The following is a 20,894-nucleotide window of genomic DNA, read 5'->3' as shown; positions in this document are numbered from 1 at the left end:
GCCTCCCGAGTAGCTGGAACTACAGGCGCCTGCCACCACGCCCAGCTAATTTTTTGTGTTTTTAGTAGAGACGGGGTTTCACCGTGTTAGCCAGGATGGTTTCAATCTGCTGACCTCGTGACTTGCCTGCCTCGGCCTCCCAAAGTGTTGTGATTACAGGCGTGAGCCACCACGCCCGGCCTATTTACTTTCTTTAAAAAAGAGAGTTTGTTATTATCTGGATATGGGCCTGGTACAGAGCAGTCACTCCATAACTATTTGTTGAATGTTGATGCATGAATTGTTATTAGGTTCAACTGCATGGAATTGCTGATATCCAATCACTTGCAACTTGTAAAAAAAAATGGCAGCTTAGGCCGGGTGCGGTGACTCATGCCTATAATTGCAGTGCTTTGGGAAGCCAAGGTGAGCAGATCACTTGTGGTCAGGCGTTCAAGACCAGCCTGGCCAACATGTTGAAACTCTGTCTCTACTAAAATACAAAAATTAGCTGGGCGTGGTGGTGCACACCTATAATCCCAGCTACTCGGGAGGCTGAGATAGGAGAATCGCTTGAACCCGGGAGGCGGAGGTTGCAGTGAGTCGAGATTTTGCCACTGTACTCCAGCTTGGGTGATAGAGCAAGACTCTGTCTCAAAAAAAAAAAAAAAAAGGCAACTTCATTTCATATGGTTCAGTCTAACATAAAAGTAACAAATGTATTCACTATGGAAAGCCTGAAAAATACTACATAGTATTGAAAAATATTACCCATAATATTATTTCTGAAGGATAACTGCTGTTAACATTGAGCTCTCTCTTAAGATAGATATGAATATCAATTTTCTCCTATATTATGAAGGACTATTGTAAGAAAATAATTCAGCCTGGACAGGAGTACAAAGAATAAAAGGGAAAGTCCTCCTTCCTTCCCTTGCTCCCCTTCCCATAGGTACCCATTGCCAAATGTTTGGTGTGGATACTTCCAGAGATCTTTCTGTGAATTTTGTGTGACTCTATGCACATTTAGGATGGTTAGATTCTTTATATAAGCTTATATAAGCTTATGCAAATCGGAGAAGCAAAGCTCTACACACCCCTCTATGGTAACTGTAGTTTCCTATGGAGGGGATGAGATGCTTCTGCCGTCTGCAGCCCTGCCTCCTTCAGCCGGGTGGTGCCACTCGAGGTCCACACTGGTGGCCTCCTTGAGGAGCCGCAGCCACCCCTCGAGCTGAGGAAGAGTCAGGGCTGGTCTAGCAAGCTGCTTCTGCTTGCTTCCATCTGCAACAGCGGGAAGGCATCTTTCAAGGGCCTATTGGGCAGGAAACCCAGGGACAGTTCGGCCTGGCAGGCTGGTGGCAGAGGTGGCTGGGGTGACAGCAGCATTCCAGCCGAGAGTGAGATCCTGCTCTTAGATGGGACATGGGCTCTGGGCCCAAGAGAATGGTTTATTTACTGGGATTGAGGAAGGCATCAAAATCAATACAGCCATCACCTCACAAGGCAGAAGAGTGGATGGTGGTTTGGGGAGAAGGAGGCGGTGTGCCAGGAGGAGGGAAGCCTGGCCCAGAGTTGAATGCCTGGGGCCCTGGGCAGCGCAGCTGACCTCCTTGGGCCTCTGTGGGAGGGTGTGGGGCTCCACAGTCTCCACACCCCACCGAGGGCGTGTTCTGATACAGTGTCCCGACTCCCATCCCACAGACAGCAGGTCCACTCCCTTCCTTTCTTCTAGGTGCTGACATTCTTTGCGTTTCCTGTTTTTTCTGTTTCATAGTCGTTTTGTCAGCAAATAGGAGTTGAGTTCAAATTCTGCCCATCTGTGGGTGCTGGGGTCTCAGGTAGACCATTTCATCTCACTGAGCTGTGGTTTCCCCCTCTGTAAGTGGGCAGGATGGAGGGACAGGGACATGGTAAGTGACAGCCAGACTCGGGGCCAGTTCTCTGGGCATCCATGGCTGGATCTGCCACGAAGCAGCTCTGTGATCTCGAGTTGCATAGGTAGAACTCTTAGAATAGTGCCTGCCGCATACGTTTGCTGTGACAGTGATGGCGATGTCAGCTCTGCCAGGGTTGTGGGAAGAATACACGAGGCAGCGAGGGAAAGCACTTTGTAAGCCACAAAGCCTCGTCCAGATGCAAGCGTTATTATTATTTTAAGTTTGTCTCTAACTATGTAAAGCCAAAACCCATACCTCTCTTGGGAGGTGCCAAGTTGCATGTTGCTTGAGTGGAATTTACAAATAGTAGTGAGTAGGGGTTCATCCCTAAGGGGATCTGGTTTTTCCTGCTGCTCCCTCTCCTCCTCCATCCACTGGGGGATGGCCCTGGAGAGCCGGAGCCAGGAGACATTCCGAGCTTTCCAGAGAAGAGGACTCCCAGGCCCAGAGAGGGAAGTGACTGGCCTGAGGTCACACAGAGAGATAGGGGCAGAACCTCGGTCTGTGACCTCCGTCTCCTGGGTCCCAATCCGGTGCTCTTCCAGCCTCTCCCAGAGGGAGCTGATGACCACCGAGACTCCAGCTTGTGTGCTGGGGCAGGAACCTGTGACAGGTGCAGGAAATAGAAAGGAGACGGGAAACCCAAAGAGACTTTGCTGCAGAGATTGCCAGGATCTATTCTTAGCTCCCTGTGGCTCTGCTTAGGGAGCAGAGGTAGAGATAGGTGAGCTGGGAAAAGGGCATGGGTGGGAGGGGTAGGTGGACAGTGGAAGCCAGTGACACCGTGATTCGGGATGACAAGGGGCGTGAGGGGACAGTGGAGTGTGTGGAGGCTGTTGAGTGTGTGGTTGTGTGGCGAGGACGGGGAGAACGGTGGTGGAGCTGGAGGGAGGGCAGGTGACCTGCCGTGGCCGTACTTGGCGTCTGTGCCGGAGTTCTCTGATGGTGAAAGGGTTTCCAGTGTGAACTGGGGCCATCCCCAGGCTGCAGACCTTCCACTGCTGAGCTGCTGTTGGTTGCGTGGTAAATTTTGCTTTTGTTCTCCCAGTCTTAGGAATTCTGTTTGCTTCCCCGAACCTCCCAGGCTTCCCCAGGCAAGGGTTGTCTCCCCAGAGACCTGGAGCCGGGAGCTGTGCGATTTCTTGGGACCTGTTGCCTGCTTCTGCTCCTTTGCTTTATGGAAAGGAAGCCAGAGGCGGGAACGGGAGGGCTCCTTCCCAGTGCCGGAGGGCTCCAGTGAGAGGCTGACCTGAGAGGGAAGATCTCAGGAGGATATTTCGTCTGGCTGAGTGTCATTGACCTAATCTGTGGTGTGGCTCATTTTTGCCTTTGGAAAAAAGAGAGATGGCGCCTAACTCACCCCTTCATGAAGCACTGTGTGAAGGACACGAAGCCCCCTCTCCCTGAGGACAGGCCTGCATAGGCGCATTCCGACACAGTCAGTGTCCCGACTCCCATCCCACAGACAGCAGGTCCGCTCCCTTCCTTTCTTCTGGTTGCGAGGGTGGGGCTCACCCCACGGTGATGGAAAGGAGGTCCTCGAGCCTCCCCGGGGCCTCTGTGGCGCACGGACAGTGAGAGTGGAGAGAAAAGCCTCAGGAGGAGGAGCTGGGCCATGAAGGGCACATTGGATTTCGATCCTGAGGTCGGTACGGCAGGGGCAGGGGCAGTGGCTTGTGAACAAAGGTCTGGGGGATGAACATAGACCGGGTAGCAGAGAACCTTTGACTGGAGAGTTGGGGGCAGTAGTAACAAAGAAGCCTGGAGGGTTATTTGGGATCTGAAATGGGGGGAGTAAGAGCCATATGAGACAGTTCTGACTCCATTTCGTAGACAGTGGGCAGCCATTGAAAGCTTTGGAGCAGGCAGGTGACCCGAGCTGAGCTACCCTTCAGGAAGATTATTCTGGCAGTGAACGGTGACAGCCGTGAGCAGCAGAGTATGTGAGAACCTGCCTGAACATGGCAGGATACAGGGAGCTCACCTGAGCCACCGAAGTGGGTGTAGGAGAGAGAGGGATTCATCCAGCCAGCACAGACGGAGGGCCTGCTGGTGCTCAGTGTATTAGAAGGTGCAAAACGGAAAAGTCTGGGTTGTTGTCCTTGCTGAACTTCCCATGTGAGTGTGAAGATTTCAACACACTCCCCATATACTGGTGAGAGACTATTTCAAATTGCCCATGAGAAGGTGGAGGAAGAGAACAGCCAGCCACATGTGGCATCGTGATGGTGGAGTTGGGAGGAACCCTGACCAAGCACCTGTTTCTCGGTGTCAGGCGCTCTGATCCTCTCCCCAACCCTGGGGAGATTTCAGAGAGGGGCTGAGGTGCTTTCTCAGGGACACACAGGCCCTTGGCAGGTGGGACTGGTGTTCAGCTTCTGCTCTGTCCAATTTCAGAGTCTTGGCTCTTTATGCCAAGGGCAGGGGGCTTTGAACCAGGCCTTGAAGTTAGTGGCAACAATGGAGGTGGGGGCATATTCTATAAGAAGTCCCAGAGAGAGAAGGAGAGAGACAAAGAGAGAGACAAGAGGGAGGAGGAGGAGGAGGAGAAGGGGGAGGAGGAGAAAAAGGAGGAGGGGAAGGAGGAGGAGGGTATGGCTGGATTAGAGACCAGGAATGACAGTTAGGGAAAGATGGCTTGCAGGTATGGTAGGCAAGAGGGATATGGTTGAAAGAGGGTGGGTGGCTGGGCTCTTTCTTCCTGTGATCTACCATGATGTCATCTTGCAAAAAGCTGATGAGAGTTCTGCTTCCAGTCAAGAGTGAGCAGGACAGCCTGGAATTATTCTCCCACTGTAACCGACTAGGAACTGGATAAAACATAGGGACCAGGCAATGGTGGACTGTGATTCTTTGGAAAAAGACTAACCGAGTGAGCCCTATTGTTCTTTACCTAGGCTTTCTACCTGAAGATAATTCTACCACGGCGAGAGAGAACCCAAACGGAGACTGGCGAGATTACTAAGTTGAGGGGACAGAGATCAAAATTTGGAGACACTAAGTTCTAAGGTTTCTAGAATTTGTGGGACAGAATCCTAAAAGGAAGAAGCTGCAAAGAGAAAGATCTCCAGAAATCTCGATAGACGTCCCCTGGAATCTCTGGGTGAATATCAGTCTGCTCATGCACAGGGCAACCCTTTGAGAACAGAAGAGAACAACTTGCAGAGGGAGCTGTAAGACAAACAGGATAGAGCCAACACAGGACCAGGGTTCACTGGAGTCCTCTTTAAAAGAATATGACAAAATTCTGCATTGAAAAATGGTAAAGTTTGCGGTGTGAGACGTCCAGCAAAAAATTACTAGACAAAGAAGGAAATGTGACGGACCACTAACAAAAAAAGTGGTCAATAGAAATAGACCTAGCAATGACAAAGACTTGATGGAATTAGCAGGAAAAGGACATGAAAATAACTTTTTTTTTTTTTGTGCAACGGAATCTCGCTTTGTCACCCAGGCTGGAGTGCAGTGGCACTATCTCGGCTCACTGCAACCTCTACCTCCCAGGTTCAAGTGATTCTCCTGCCTCAGCCTCCTGAGTAGCTGGGATTACAGGTGCATGCCACCATGCCCAGCTAATGTTTGTATTTTTTTTAATAAAGATGGGGTTTCACCATGTTGACCAGGCTGATCTGAAACTCCCGACTTCATGATCTGCCCGTTTCGGCCTCCCAAAGTGCTGGGATTACAGGCTTGAACCACCGTGCCTGGCCTGAAAATAACTTTTATAAATATGTTTCATTTGCTCATGCATGTAAATGAACACATCAGGATGATGGTAAGAGAAATGGAAAGTATAAAAAGATCTAGTAGCACCTCTAGGGATGAAAAATCAAAATATCAACTACAAAATCAAAAATGAAAAGCTAGATAGATAGGATTAATAGTATATTAAACAGTGTAGAAGAAATGATCAGTGAAGTGAAGCTAGAGCAATAAAACTATCTAAAATTAAGCACATAAAGATAAAATATTCCACCCTGGGCAATATGGTGAAACCCTGTCTCTACAAAAAATTCAAAAATTAGCCAGGAGTGGTGGCATGTGCCTGTGGGCCCAGCTACTCAGGAGGCTGAGGTGGGAGGATCACATGAGCTCAGGAGGCATAGGTTGCTTTGAGCCAAGATTGCATCACTGCACTCTAACTTGGGTGACAGAGTCAGACCCTGTCTCCAAAAACAAGAAAGAAAGAAAGAAAGAAAGAAAGAGAGAAAGAAAGAAAGAGGGAGGGAGGGAAAGAAGGAAGGGAGGAAGGAAGGGAGGGAGGAAAGAAAGAAGGAAGGAAAGAGGGAAGGAAGGAAGGAAAAAAAGAGAAAGACCATTGACAAAAGGTAATACACAGAGCATCGCTGGCACGTGGGACAATGTAACACACCCTAATATGTTTAATTGAAGTCTCAAAAGAACAGAGAGAGGGAGACAGAAAAAAAATTTGAAGAAATAATGGTGGGAAATGTCCAAATTTGATGAAAACTCAACCCATAATTCAAGAAGCTCAACAAAATCCAAACAAATATAAGGAATAAAAATAAAGAGAATTGGCTGGGCATGGTGGCTCATGCCTGTAATCCCAGCACTTTGGGAGGCCGAGGTGGGCGGATTACAAGGTCAAGAGATTGAGACCATCTGACCAACATGGTCAAACCCTGTCTCTCCTAAATATACAAAAATTAGCTGGGCGTGGTGGCATGCACCTGTAGTTCCAGTTACTCAGGAGGCTGAAGCGGGAGAATCGCTTGAACCCAGGAGGAGGAGGTTACAGTGATCCGAGATTGCACCACTGCACTCCAGCCTGGCGACAGAGTGAGACTCTGTCTCAAAAAAAAAAAAAGAAAAAGAAAGAGAATTACACCAAGGCACATCGTAATCAGATTGCTTAGTAAAGATACACTCATAAAAGTAACCAGAAAGAAAACAAAAGGGGAAAAAAAAAGACACACGACATAGAGAGGAACAAAGATAAGAATGACAGTAGATGTGTGGTCAGAAATTATTCAAGGCAGAAGACAGTAGAACTGAAAAAGAAAGTAGGTCAAGCTAGAATTCTATACCCAACACAAATATCCTTCAAAAATGAAGGTGAAATAAACACTTTTTGATGGACAAACTAAGTTGAGAGAATTCATAACCAGCAGACCTGTAGTACAAAAAATGTTAAGGCAAGTTTTTTAGGCAGAAGAAAAGTGATACTAGATAGAAATTTGGGCTTCACAAAGGAGTGAAGAGGCTTCCAAATGGTAAATATATGGAAACATATGAAAGTTATCTTTTCTCATTTTTAATCTCTTTGAGAAACTGCTTAAGGCAAAAATATAAACAAGGTACTTTGGAGTTTAGAACATACATAGAAGCAAAATGTATGACAAAAATAGCACAAAGGACAGGAGGGAATAAATGAAAGTATATTGTTGTAATTTTCTTATTTATCTTTATTTATTGTTATTAGTTTTTAGAGACAGTGTCTTACTCTGTTGCCCAGGTTCGACAGCAGTGGCACAATTATAGCTCACTGTAGCCTCAACCTCCTGGGCTCAAGGTCTTCTCCTGCTTCAGCCTCCCAAGTAGCTGGGACTGCAGGCACATAACACCATGTCTGGCTAACTTTTTGTAGAAACAGTCTCACCATGTTGCCCAGGCTGGTCTTGAACTCCTGGCCTCAAGCAATTCTCCCACTATGGCCTCCGAGAGTGCTGGGATTACAATGTGAGCCACCAGACTTGGTTTTCATTTTCTTACATGCAAAGTAATAGAATATTTGAACTAGACTGTACTAAGTTAATGTTTACTGTAAGTCCCAGAATAATCACTGAAAAAGCATAACAAAGAGGTATGACTCATAAGCCAATAATGGAGATAAAATGGAATGGCAAATAAAAATCATTCAAAAGATGGCAGAGAAAGAGGGAAAAAGGAACAAAGAACAATAAGACAAGTAGAAGACAAAAAACAAGACAACAGTTTTAAATACAGCCATATTGATAATATTAAATGTCAGTGATATGAATATTCAGTTTAATGGGCAGATATTGACAGTGGCTCACGCTTGTAATCCCAGCACTTTGGGAGGCTGAGGAGGACAGATTGAGCTCAGGAGTTCAAGATCAGCCTGGGCAACATGGTGAAAACCTCTACAAAAAATACGCAAGTTAGCCAGGGGTAGTTATGTGTGCTTGTAGTCCCAGCTGTTTGTGAGGCTGAGATGGGAGGATCAATTGAGTGAGCCTGAGAGGTCGAGGCTGCAGTGAGCTGTGATGGTGCCACTCACTCCAGCCTGGGTGACAGAGTGAGACACTGTCTCAAAAAAAAAAAAAAAAAAAAAAAAAAAAAAAAAGACAGATATTGTGCGATGGATAACAAAGCAAGAACCAACTATCAATGATCATAAAGAAACTCATCTTAAATATAAAGACACAGATAGATTGGGTGTGGCATCTCATGCCTTTAATCCCAGTGCTTTGTGATGCCCAGGTGTGAGGATTGCTTGAGGCCAGGAGTTCAAGACTAGCCTGGGTGACAGAGCGAGACCCTGTCTCTACAAAAAAAATTTTTCTTGCTCTGTCACCCAGGCTGAAGTGCAGCGGCGTGATATCGGCTCACTGCAACCCTCACCTCCTGGATTCAATTGATTCTCCTCCCTCAGCCTCCCAAGTAGCTGGGACTACAGGCGTGAGCCACTACATCAGGCCTCTACAAAAAAAATTTTTTTAAATTAGCTGCGGGTGATGGTATGTGCCAGTAGTCTTAGCTACCTCGGAGGCTAAGGCAAGAGGGTGGCTTGAGTCCAGGAGTCTGAGGCTGCAGTGAGCTGTGATTGCACAGCTGCCCTCCAGCTTGTATGACAGAGCGAGGCCCAGTATCCAAAAAAAAAAAAAAAAAAAAGACACATAGATTAAAAGTAAGAGGATAGAAAAAGACATTTTGTGCAAACACTAATTAAAAGAAAGATGGGCCAGGCACGGTGGCTCACCCTTGTAATCCCAGCACTTTGGGAGGCCAAGGTGGATGGATCAGTTGAGGCCAGGAGTTCGAGACCAGCCTGGCCAACATGGCAAAACCCCATCTCTACTAAAAAATAAATAAATAAATAAAGATAGTGTGGCTATAAGTACCAGACAATATATACTTTGGAACAAGAAATATTATCAGAGATAGCAAGGGACATTTCATAATGATAAAGGAATCAGTTCATCAAAAGACATCATAATCCTAAATATGTATGCACCTAATGATAAAGCTTTAAAATACATGAAGAAAAAACTGATGAAACTAAAAAGAAGAATATACCAATTATAATTATATTTGGAGATTTTAACACTCCTCTCTCAGTTATTGGTAAAACAAATCAGACCAAAAAAAAAAAATACCTATATAGAACACTTGAATAATCTGAGCAGCCAGCTGTACCGAAGGAATATTTATAGAACCTTGCACCCAAGAACTAGAGAACATACATTCTTCTCAAGTGCACTGAAATGTTCTCAAAGACACACAACCTGTTACAAAACAAGACTCAATACACTTAAAAAGATTGAACTCATATAAAGTATGTTCTCTGACAAAAGTGGATGGAATTAGAAGTAACAGAATATATCTTGAAAAATCCCAAAATATTTGGAAACACATGCCTAAAGAAAGGAAAAAAATCACAAGAGATCTTAGAGAATATATTGAATTAAATGAAAATGAAAACAACATGCTGAAATTAGCAGATGCAGACAAAGCAGTGCTTTGAGGATAATTTATAGCAATAAATGCTTATATAGTAGTTGCCCCTTATTCGTGGGGGCTATGTTCCAGGACCCCCCAGTGGATGCCTAAAACTGTTAGTAGTTCTGAACCCTATATATGCCATATTTTTCCTATACGTACATATCTATGATAAAGTTTAATTTATAAATTAGGCACAGTAAGAGATGAACAACAACTGATAATAAAATAGAACAGTTGTAACAGTTGGTACACATTTTCTGTTTGTGTCTTCCACCCACAAACTTAATACCTTTTCCGTCTTTTTTTTTTTTTTTTTTTTTTTTTTTGAGACGGAGTCTTGCTCTGTCGCCCAGGCTGGAGTGCAGTGGCGCAATCTTGGCTCACTGCAACCTCCGCCTCCTGGGTTCATGCCATTCTCCTGCCTCAGCCTCCCAAGTAACTGGGACTATAGGCGCTCGCCACTACGCCCAGCTAATTTTTTGTATTCTTTAGTAGAGATGGGGTTTCACTGTGTTAGCCAGGATGGTCTCGATCTCCTGACCTCATAATCCGCCCGCCTCGGCCTCCTAAGGTGCTGGGATTAGAGGCATGAGCCACCGCACCCAGCCTACCTTTTCCATCTTAACTAAGGCCTTTACTATGCACTGTAGCTGTTATTTTTGCAGTTTGAAGTGCAACAGCAAAACTCACACAAATTTATCTTTCCTTCTTCACAAGTTCACATGTAGAAGATTTGCTGTTACCCTAGATCTTCGCAACCTCAACATATGATCTTTTTTTTCTTTCCTTTGGTTGAGAAATTTTACCTTTTCATTTAAAGGAAACACTTTATGGCTTCTCTTTGGCATATCTGAATTGCTGGCATCACTACTTTTATACTTTGGTGCCATTATAAAGTAAAATAAGGACTACTTGAACAGAAGCACTGCAGTACCTTGTCAGTCAATCTCATAACCAAGACAGCTACCAAGTGACTCACAGGTGGGTAGCATGGATAGTGGGGATATGTTGGACAAAGGGATGACTCACATCTCTAGTGGGACAGAGCGAAATTGTGCTAGAGTTCATCACACTACTCAATTTAAAACTTATGAATTATTCGGAAATTTTTCATTTAATGTTTTTGGACTGTGGTTGACCTCAGGTAGCTGAAACTGCAAAAAGTGAAGCAGCAGATAAGGGAAAACTACTGTATCAATAAAGAAAAAAGGTCTAGGCTGGGCATGGTGACTCATGCCTGTAATCACAGCACTTTGGGAGGCTGAGGCAGGTGGATCCTTGAGGTCAGGAGTTCGAGACCAGTCTGGCCAACATGGCGAAACCCCGTCTCTACTAAAATATGAAAAAATTGCTGGGTGTGGTGGCACACCTGTAATCCCACCTACTTGGGAGGCTGAGGCATGAGAATTGCTTGAACCTGGGAGGTGGAGGTTGCAGTGAGCCGAGATCGCGCCACTGCACTCCAGCCTGGAGGACAGAGCAGACTCCATCTAAAAAAAAAAAAACCAAAAAAGAGAGAGAGAAGAAGAAAGGTCTAAAGTCTGTGATTGAAGCTTCTACCTTAGAAGCTTAAACCTTTAGATTTAAGTAGAAAAACTAAATCCAGAGAAAGAAGCAGAAAAAAAAAAAATTAGTGGGCAAACGTTGCAAATCAGTGACTCCAAAGCTGGTTATTTGAAAAGGTCAGTAAAATAGATAATCCTCCAGCTAGATGATTGGGAAAATGAGGGAGGACACAAATGACCAGTACCGGGATGCAGGTGAGCATGAATACAGATCCTACAGACACTCAGAGAGTCATAAGATGATGTCATAAACAACTGTGTGCCAATACATTGAACGACTTAGATAAATTGGACAAATTACTTGAGAGGCAGAAACTATCAATGTTGAATAGCCCCATATCCATCGTAGAAACTGAATTTTGGTTTAAAACCTTCCACAAAGGAAACCCCAGCCTCAGATGGCTTCAGTGCTGAATTTCATCAGACATTTAAAAATGAAATAATACCAATTCGACATAAACTTTATCAGAAAGTAGAAGAGGAGGGAATGTTTCCCAACTTATTTTATGAATTCAATATTGCCCTGATATCAAAACCAGACAAAGACACTACAAAACAAAAACTGCAGATGAATATCCGTCATGCACTTGTAAGCAAAAATCTTTAACAGAATATTAGCAAAGAAAACCTGGAAATATATAAAAAGAATAATATGTAATGACCAAGTAGGGATTTGCACAGGAAGGCAGGGTGGTTTTAACACCTTAAAATTGTTGCAATTTAACATTGTCCTACTGAAAAGGAAAACCCATAAGATCATCTCAATTTTGTCAAATGCAGAAAAAAGCATTTGACAAAATTCAACCTCCGTTCAGATAATACCTCTTAGCAAACTAGGAAAAGAAGATAATTTCTTCAGCCTGAGAAAAGGCATCTTTGCAAAACCTACATCGTATTTAATAGAGAAAGTCTGAACGTTCCCTTTTTAACCAAGGTTGGCTTTATGAGCACATGACTTGTGCAGTCTGGAAATTCTTAACAATTTTATTTATTTATTTGTTTGTTTGTTTATTTATTTTTGAGATGGAGTTTCGCTCTTGCTGCCCAGGCTAGAGTGCAATGGCGCGACCTCGGCTCACTGCAACCTTCGCCTCCCGGGTTCAAGCAATTCTCCTGCCTTAGCCTCCCAAGTAGCTGGGATTACAGGCGTGCACCATCATGCCTGGCTAATTTTGTATTTTTAGTAGAGATGGAGTTTTACCACGTTGGCCAGGCTGGTCTCAAACTCCTGACCTCAAGTGGCCCATTCACCTCAGCCTCCCAAAGTGCTGGGATTACAGGTGTGAGCCACCGTGCCTGGCCAACAATTTTATTTTTGAACTTATGTTTTGCAACTGAAGCCTGCTGAGACAATGGAACATGCATATGTGCTGAAGAAATACATACGATATGAGTGCCTGCCATTTGTTGTTGTCCCATTTGCATATGTGTGTGCAATGCCCCAGCAACATGGAGTTCTGGTGAATTCACAATGTCTGGGAGTTCAGCAAGATGCAAACAAGACAAAATAACATGTTGCGTCCACAGCTGAGTAAGTGGAGGTGCTGGCGGCTCTGAGATTTTGTGCTTTCTGTTCAAACTAGAACTTGCTTCGAATACAGAAAGAAGGCAGTGACATTCTCAGAAACGTGAACATCCCATGCTGCTTCCCTGTATTGGCCAACCATTTAATGCTGAAATTAATGACACAGAAATAAAAGGGGATGTAGGACACACCTTAATAGCTTTCAGTCCTTCCTCACTCATTATAAGCTGAAGATGGTGTTACTAGAAAGTGCATGTATCAATAAATGAAATAAAAATAGTTGAGTTTTCTGCAGCCTTTCCACTGTTTCTGTTTTTGAGATGGAGTCTCGCTGTGTCGCCCATGCTGGAGTGCAGTGGTGTGACCTCAGTTCACTGCAACCTCTGCCTCCAGGGTTCAAGCAATTCTCCTGTCTCAGCCTCCCGAGTAGCTGGGACTATAGATACATGCCACCACACCCGGCTAATTTTTGTATTTTCAATAGAGTCGGGGGTCTCATCATATCGGTCAGGCTGGTCTTGAACTCTTGACCTCAGGTGATCTACCCCCCTTGACCTCCCAAAGTGCTGGGATTACAGGCGTGAGCCACCACATCAGGCCTTTTCCACCGTTTTGGTTAAAAAAAAAATACATATATGCATATGAGCCAGGAAATACTAATTGCCATGTAAGGCAATTTTCCACGTGAGAAGGTTGCATAGGGAGGGTTTAAGGGACTTTCCAAGGAGTGATAGAACAGGAGACACTTTGGCTCCAAAGCCAGTGCTCATTCCACGGCATTGTACTCCCTCCTGTCGTAGGGGCTGGAGGAGGACTTGTTGACTAATGGCGTGAAGGTTAATTGGTGTCCCCAGACACAGGCAGCCACTATGGGCTGGGAGGTAGTCGGTCAGTTCAGCACGGGCAGGTGGCTCTAGCAGCTGCTGGCACTGCCCTGAGGGTCTTCCCGGTATGAGACGTGGAAAGGGATGGGACGGGAGCTGAGCCGTCCAGCTGGGTGGCAGGGTCCTGGGGCCAGGATGTGGAGCTACACTGCAGGGCTCGAAACCCAGCCAGTGTACAGTGACACAGTCAGCATTCCACCTCACAGGCTGGACAGGCAATGGGGGAGGACCAGGGGACGGGAACGCACTTGAGAGCTGTTGTGGTTTGAATGTTCTTGATATTCTGAATGTGCTTGAATGTTTGTGATCAAATTTGAGTTTTGTTGAATCTGTGGATACAGAGGACCTACTGTGTACAAGGCAGTGTTTGAGGATGGAGCCTTAGAATGTCAGCACAGCCAAATTTGGGAACCATTGACACACATTGCCTTCCCAGGTGATGAAAATGACCTTGACTTACTCAAGCAGACTCGGAAAGCTGGAGAATTGGGAATACAGTTCAGGAGTAACCTTGGGAACTTATAATATGCCTAATAATAACAGGTAACACTTAGACATTTCGTGTATCTGGCAGACTCTGATGCTGGGCTCTTTATGCACGTGGTAGAGGATTCTCCAACCCACCCTGAGATGGGTCTGTGCTTATTTGCATTTCGCAGGGGAGGGAGTGAGCTTAAAGTATGGCAACTTCCAAGGCCCAGGCCCACGATGGAGATGGAAATTCCACTCCAGCCTGAGTTTGGAGCTGCATTCCTCACCGCCGTGCTTTCCTGCCCCGAGTGTTGGCCTCACTGAGAGGAGGTGTGTGTGTGTGGAGCGGGGGAGGGGGCTGGGACACGTGGTCATGGGGTCCCACAGAGCCAGATGCGGGGGGAACCGAGCACCCTTAGGAGCCATCATGGCCATCGCTGCATGATGCCGGTGAACCCCTCGGGAGTCTGGGCCTGGTTTTCAACCTCTTGGCAGCCCCGAGTGTTCCCAGGCTGTGAAAATCCCCGCAGGTGCAGTGGCTGGCCTGGTCTCTGAGGGAAAGGAGCCGTGGAGCTCGCAGGTGGAGGGCTAGAGAGAGTAAGTGATACAGTTAGGCTTTATGCGCCCACCCAAATCTCATCTTGAATTGTAATCCTCATCATCCCTACGTGTCAAGGGAGAGACCAGGTGGAGGTAGTTGAATCGTGGAGCAGTTTCCCCCATGCTGTTCTCGTGATAGTGAGTTCTTACGAGAGCCGATGGTTTTATACGGGGCTGTTCCCACTTTGCTTGGCACGTCGTCCTGCTGCCTTGTGAAGGAGGTGTTTTGTGACCCTTTCGCCATGATTGTAAATTTCCTGAGGCCTTCCCAGCCATGCTGAACTGTAAGTCAGTTAAACCTCTTTTCTTTATAAGTTACCCAGTCACAGGCAGTTCTTTATAGCAGCATGAAAACAGACTAATACAGGAAGAAAGCTGGGGCTGCTCGGGAGAAGTTAAGACCAAGAGGGAGCCATGGGGTGTCACTTGTGGGGGACTGTCGGGTTGGTGATGTGTGCCCCTTTGTGCCAGCCAGGCCCAGCGTCCGTCTAGCAGAGCCCCAGGGACCGGCTTGCCCTGTGCAGCAGCTTACCTCACCCACTCAGGGCACTTGGCAGCCTCCTTGCCAGCTGGCTTCCCCCTTCCCTTCCCCAGGGCAGGCTTATCCAAGTGAGTGAGAGCAGTGAGTCCGGGGGCATCGCCCAGAACCAGCTCCGGTTTCTAAGAGTAGAGCCTTTGTGCTGCTGGGAGCTGGATGATGAGCGGCGAGGACTGGCCTGGCAGCATGGCTCACACCCATCTCGGGGCAGGGGTCTTCTCCCTTCACTCCTGGTGGTCATGACCCTGAGCTTCGGGATTTCTGTGTCAAGGCGGAGCAGGAGGACAGAGTGAGGTGACTGGGTTCTGTACCCAGGTCTTGTGGGAAGATCTTCGGGAGGTTTATCTCCCCACCTGGCCCTTTGCAAGGTCCAGGTGGAGGTGAGGCGTGTTTGCTAAACACAATGTAGCGAAAGGAGGCTCAGGTGGGCTCGATGGAGCAGCTAGATTTTGAGGGGGAGGCTGAAGGTGGCCAGGTGGGGAGGGGTGTTCTAAGTGTGTGCGTCCCACACTGGGGGCGGCAGGGCTGTGTTTGCTTGGCACATGAGAAGCCACAGGATGACCGTGGAGTTGGCATTTTGTTTCCTCCTCTGTCCTCCATGTATTCATTCCTTCACCCAGCGGTCGGCCTGCCGGGTGCTACTGAGTGCTGGGAACACAGTAGGGACTGGGACAGATGTTGTGTCTACCCTAGTGGCGCTTACACTGAAACAGATGGACACATCTGTTCGGCAAATATTTTTAAACACTTAAAAATACTAATACAAACATGGATTTTATTGACTAGAATGCAGGATCCACATATATTAGCAAGTAAAATGAGAAGCTTCCTCCCCAGGCACTTTCATGGGGAAGTTTAAGAGCTCTCAAAATATGGGCTGCAGCATGTGCTGAGGTCAGGAGGCCAGTTGGTGACATGCCGAGGACGTCAGTTTGGCTAAAGCAGTTGGTTTACCTCAGGCAGCTGTGGGGCGGGGCTGGGGTGGGGGGTGGGGTTTAGAATCAAGTTCATGATAAAGCCCAGAGTATATAGGACCCAGAATGAAGATTTTGAACTCTTGGACAATTGGCAGCTATTGAGGTGTTTTGAGCAGAAGGTGGTACTTGCAAAAATAATATTTTGGAAGACTAATGTGTTCCGGGGTGGATTGGCAGGACCAGAGAGATGAGTCCGTCCCCATCCCTGTGGGAGGTGAAGGTGTGAGGCAGGTGGTGGCAGCAAGAGTGAGGAAAAAGGAGACCCAGAGGCTTTTACCTGGAAAGACCAGCTGGGATGAAGGACCTGCTGGAGGCACAGAAAGGAGCTCAGTGAGACAGACAGACTGGTGCTGGTTCAGGCATCCAGCCAATGTTACTGAGGACCTGCACCATGTTGGGTGCTGTGTTCCTAGCTGGGGCACAGTGTTGGCAGAAGTGGGACCTGTGGATCAGGGCTGGTTAGGCGAGACCGTGACAAGCTTGGGTGTTCGCACTGACTTTAGCGTTTTCCACTCCTGGTCACACCGTAAGGTCTCCTGGAAGCTTTTCAGCAATCCCAGTGTCTGGGCCTCTGGTTCCACTTTTGTGGATACCGCCTGGTGTAACTCCCCAGGTGATTCTAAGGCACAGCTGAAGTTGGGATCTGCTGAGCGAGGGTGAAGGGAGCACCTGCGGGTGGTGCTCATCAAGACAGTGGAGGCTGAGCAACTGGAGTTTAGGAGAAGTGATAGTTCACCAGGACCTTGAACTTGAATTTTGGAATTTGGAAGTCTGTCATGTGATTAAGAGAGTGCATTGAGAGGCCTGGTCCATGACCTGCCATAGTCCTTCCAGACCAGAGTCTCTCAGGACAAGAAGGAAACTTGGAAAGGACTTTAAATCTGAATTGAAAACCAGGGAACTGAACTAAACGCAGGAGACATGAAGCAGCATCAACAGGTGGAAAGCACCGCCGTGGATGGAGCTTTGAACGTGTGAGAGACATCCTGGCCAGAAGGGAAAAGGATGGTAAGAAGGTACCTAACTCAGGGTGAGAATGAACCAGGGAACAGAAGACTGTTAGAAAATGAGGGCCGGGCGCGGTGGCTCACACCTGTAATCCCAGCACTTTGGGAGGCCGAGGCGGGCAGATCACTTGAGGTCGGGAGTTCAAGACCAGACTGGCCAACATGGCAAAACCCTGTCTCTACTAAAAATACAAAAATTAGCCAGGCGTGGTGGGGGGGCACCTGTAAATCCCAGATACTTGGGAGGCTGAGGCAGAAGAATCAGTTGAACCTGGGAGGCGGAGGTTGCAGTGAGCTGAGATTACACCACTGCACTTCAGCCTGGGTGACTCCGTCTCAAAAAAAAAAAAAAAGATTAGAAAATGAAAATGACAATAAATGCATAGAAGAAAAATAGGGGCTAGGCGTAGGAAGATGGCCTAAGGCAGCACCGTGAGAGTTTGGTTTAAAGACCCGGGAAGGCTGGAAGCTCTTTGTCTTATTTTCACATCTACTACTCCACCTTGAACAGTGATTCCATAGAAGAGAATCACCTGGAGGAGGGCACAGATGCAGATGCCGGCGATTCTGTGGGCTAGGACCCTGGAATCTCCCATTTTAACCAGTTCTCTTTGGGATGCTGGTGCACCTGGCCCAGAAACACTGAACTAGAAAAATAGCAACTCGGAAACAGTGCGGAAGAGTTGCATCAGAATCAGTGACTGGAAAAAAAAAAAAAAAAGTGCTGAATGTCCCTGGGAAGGCAGTGAGAGGCTGTAGGGAAGAGGGAATTGCTGAGAAACCCCTAGAAGGGCTAAAGAGGAGAAAAAAAAATGTATCAAATCCCCAAGGAGAAAGCTGTGATTCAGGAGAGCAGATGATGTGGTGTTTGCTGCAGAGGGTGTGCAAAAAGTTTTACTCTCAAACTGTCATTTTCTGAATTGAAAGGTAGGGAGTTTTAGAATCCAAAGAGTTTGCTCTGTTCCATGGGCACAAACACAAGAGAATAAGGGCTTGGTGTTTTTGTGTCATCAGTGATCTGTTCCCGTCAAGTTTCTACATTTTAAGTTTATGTGATAATCTATCTGGATTCCTAAATATCCTCTGTCTCTAGATTATACATTTGTCTTCCTCCGAGCTGGTACATCTGTTTTCCAGTTCACCTGAAGTTAGTTCCAGAGAGTCAGAATCTGTGTAATAAATGTACCCAATACTGCTTATAGGTAAGGAAGCTTGAGCAAAAGCACGGAGCCCTTTCATTCCTGCCTCACTTAGTATTGGCCGTCAGTTAGAAATCGGTTTGAATTTTCTTTATCATCCAGAATCTATATGTTCAAATATATGTGAAAGCTCTGTGTTTTCAGAACGTGTGAAAACTGCAACTGAGTGTGGCCAGCCCAAGCTTTCCTCCCTCGTGGGGGCCTTTGCTGACTTCTCCCCTCTCCCCCAGAATCAAGCTGCTCATCCTCTGTTCACTGCTAGTTTTTTTTTTTGTTTGTTTTTTTTTTTTTTTTGAGATGGAGTCTCACGCTGTTGCCCAGGCTGGAGTGCAGTGGCGCGATCTCGGCTCACTGCAAGCTCCGCCTCCCGGGTTCCCGCCATTCTCCTGCCTCAGCCTCCTGAGTAGGTGGGACTACAGGTGCCTGCCACCATGCCCAGCTAATTTTTTATTTTTAGTAGAGATGGGGTTTCACTATGTTGGCCAGGCTGGTCTTGAATTCCTGACCTCGTGGTCTGCCCGCCTCTGCCTCCCAAAGTTACAGGCTTGAGCCACTGCGCCTGGCCCTTTTTTTTTTTTTTTTTTTTTTTTTTTGAGACAGTCTCACTCCATCACCCAGGCTAAATGGAGTACAGTGGTGTGATCTTGGCTCACTGCAACCTCTGCCTCCCAGGCTCAAGCAGTTGTGCCTCAGCCTCCCGAATAACTGGGACTACAGGCGTGTGCCACTGTATACCCGGCTAATTTTTGTATTAGTAGAGCTGGGGTTTCACCAAGTTGCCCAGGCTGGTCTCAAACTCCTGACCTCAAGTGATCCACCCGCCTCGGCCTCCCAAAGTGCTGGGATTACAGGCGTGAGCCGCTGCACCAGGCCACTGCTAGCTGCTTTCCTGCCAGTAGAGTCAGCTCCTTGAGGTAATTTTATAATCTTCAGGGCCCAGTATGGGGCCTGCCACTCACCAGAGTACTCAATAGGGTTGAACTGACCTCTTTCTAAAAAGACCTGAGACCAAACATGATTTGGCGTTAAAATGGGCTTCTTTAAATAGAATTGGGATTATTTGGCCTGGAGAAAGAGACCAAGGTGACTAAATAATGAGGTCACATCAAGAAGAGAAGACAGGAAATGCTGTGAGCAGATGTTAGTGTGTCTAGTAAAGCAGCAAGAGGAGTGGGAGCTTTTGAGGAGTTTTGTGGTTCTCAGTCATCTGCGGTAACAGCTCCTGAGGAGAATCTGACAAGAGCAATGGACTTGCTTCCCAGAGACAGGCAAAGTGTGATTTCTCCCCTACTGTTAGGGGCTCGCCAGCTCCTCCAAAGCCCAGTCCAAGTGAGTAATCCCTGGGTTAGGATAAGATGGCTACCTCTGAGCTGTCCATTCCTGCATGCAAATGGGGAGGTTGGCCAGGTGGCCTTCTCTGGCTTTGACCATCTACACCCCTGAAACGTGGGCCTTCTGGGTAGGTGCACTGATCAGGCTGCTGTGTCTTTACATTCAGTAAGTATCAGGAGCATTCTCCTCTTAGCCCACAAACTCTACAATTGACATAAAAATAAATCTACTTGTTCACACCATTGCTTCAGAGTTCATTGTTCTCCAGTAGAAAAGGTTAAGAAAAAGTTAATTATGAACACTTGGGAATCAAAAAGGAAGAAGGCGTTGTTCCAGGCCAGGGTTTCTCAGCGTTGGCTCCATTGACATTTGGGGCTGGATAGTGTTTTGTGGTAGGGGCTGCCCTGTGCAGTGTAGGATGTTCAGCAGCATCCCTGGCCTCCACCCACTAGAGGCCAGTAACACCCGCCCTCCTAATCGTGACCGTCAAAAATGTCTCCAGACACACTGCGGAATGGCCTTGGTGGTGGGCGGATCACCTGTGGTTGAGAACCACTTCTCTATATTTATCTTCATTTTGGCTTCCTTATCAAGGGGGAACACTTCAGTGGAGAATGAACTGTTGTTTCAGCTTCTTTTTACCACTGTAGCTGTTCACACAGCTCACATTTGCTGTGTCCCAATAGCTGTGCAAGGCCCTGGGGCTACAATGTAAGTGACGCACCTGACCTCAGGTACTTACTGTATCCTCTTGGGAGATACACACAGATGCATCGGGAGCTGCACTGAGGGAAGGCTGTGCCTCGTGCTGTAGGGGTCTTCCTTGCACTGCTAGTGTCTTCTCCACCCAGAATGCCTTTCCGTCCAGCCTTTCCCGTGGCTGGGTCTTGCTTGGCATTCACTTCTCAGTTGAAATGACACTACTTCTGGGAGACCTGTCCTAACGTCGGTGTTAGCTCTTTTCACCTAATGCTGCATAACAGCCCAGAACTCGGTGGCTCATGCCATTCCTCACTCGCACATCTGTGGGTCGGCTGGGGTGGGGCTGATCTGGCCTGGGCTCACATGGCTTTGGCTCTAAGCTGCAGCTTGGGATCAGTTCTGCTGTATCAGTTTCTTGTTCTGTTGTACCAGTGAGGTTCTTGGTGTGTGGTGTTCTGGTGATAGCGG

The 20,894-nt window shown here is 47.0% G+C and overlaps 1 protein-coding gene across 6 annotated transcripts in view; it reads left to right on the top strand.

The window, feature by feature from the left end:
* The window catches only part of LOC105479810 (adenylate cyclase 3), a 101,074-nt gene that overhangs the window by 20,650 nt on the left and 59,530 nt on the right, over positions 1 to 20,894 (top strand). The window contains exon 1 of one of the 6 annotated variants that reach the window (XM_071076298.1): positions 14,865 to 14,955. The exons of the other annotated variants lie outside the window; for them this stretch is intronic. The gene's annotated coding sequence lies outside the window, so the exon portion shown is untranslated. Of the gene's footprint in view, positions 1 to 14,864; positions 14,956 to 20,894 lie in introns of those variants that run through there. 6 annotated transcript variants of the gene reach the window in all.

This window comes from Macaca nemestrina, chromosome 13, assembly GCF_043159975.1.
Source record: "Macaca nemestrina isolate mMacNem1 chromosome 13, mMacNem.hap1, whole genome shotgun sequence".
NCBI classification, from domain to species: Eukaryota; Metazoa; Chordata; class Mammalia; order Primates; family Cercopithecidae; genus Macaca; species Macaca nemestrina.
This window is presented reverse-complemented; position numbering and strand designations above follow the sequence as displayed.